The sequence below is a fragment of the Periophthalmus magnuspinnatus genome, chromosome 12 (genome assembly GCF_009829125.3).
Source record: "Periophthalmus magnuspinnatus isolate fPerMag1 chromosome 12, fPerMag1.2.pri, whole genome shotgun sequence".
NCBI lineage: Eukaryota > Metazoa > Chordata > Actinopteri > Gobiiformes > Gobiidae > Periophthalmus > Periophthalmus magnuspinnatus.
Window position 1 is genome coordinate 12221661 of NC_047137.1, and position 1338 is coordinate 12222998.

Here is a 1338-nt window from a genome sequence, read left to right on the forward strand (position 1 = left end):
GGGTCACAGAGGGACACTGTGCCCTGCGCGCTGTCTGACAGGCGCCGTGACGCAACCGATGGACGCACGGGTGCACTGGATGGTCGCGCGCACACAATAGAAATAGTCGATTTCTTAATTTAAAGGGGCGTTTTGTTGCTTTTCTGATTGAGAAGCCACTTGCTTGTCTCGATGACGATGTTATTGCTTTGGCTGTAGTGTTCCACAGTACTGCATTAATCTATATCCACGGAAACAAGCAGGCAACGCCACCAGGTGAAGTAAAGGCGTGACTGCTCAGCGCTCACAATAGTACAGTTGTGGAAGGTAACGAAATACAAGTAGAAAAGTATTGTACTTAAGTAGAATTTTTTGCGTAACTGGACTATTCTGAGCTCTGAGTATTTGTACTAGAATGAAAAAAACAAAAACAAAAAAACAAGGGTTTCCTGGAGGATGGGACAGAGCCTTCACACATGTTATTGTCTGGTCTGACACAGTCATTCGTGATAAGAATATTTTTTTCATTCACAATAAACTTAAATTTTTTTTAAATTATTTTTTTTTTTTTGTAACGCCCAAAATCACAACAGCTGTCTAGAAGAGCGTTCATGTTTTGGTTGATGGGGGAAACCGGAGTACCCGGAGGAAAGACATCCAGACACGGGGAGAAACATGAAAAACTCCACACAGAAAGGCCTGGGCGACCCGGGGATCGAACCAAACCTTCTTGCTGTGAGGCATGAGTGTTGCCACTCAGCCACTGTGCTGCCTACACACACAGAACTTACATTTTCCATCACACTTTCTCCCTTTTCAGAATCAGAATCAGAAGACTTTTATTGCCATAGTCTGTGAACACAGTTCACAAACTAGGAACTTGCTTCGGTGAAAAAGTGCAACATAAACACATTGAATAAATACAAATACAAATAAGGGCATGCACAAAGTTAAAAAGATATGCTTAAAAAATCAAATGAAATACTTAAAGGGAGAAAATTATTCATTAATCATATTTCATAAACAATCATCATCACAAACACAACATGCATAGAAACTTAACTGGTTGTGGATCCAAAACACAGTTCATGGAGATGAAGTCAGTTCCATTAGTTTGTTGATTGAGATGGAGGCAAACAGTTCACTTTTAAGGAGCATTTTTGTGTTCAGTTCAGTGTGTCCATACCCAATATGATTTATAGTCACAAGATGAATGCTGTTTTAACAAGATGGTGAAAACTTTTCCCATCACCTGTCTTCTGTCCATTTGTCCTCCCTCTGACCACATACTGAACAAGCTATTTTTGAGGGGACTCTCTCTTGGTGTAACACTAAACAAATCTACTTCACTGTCTCTGC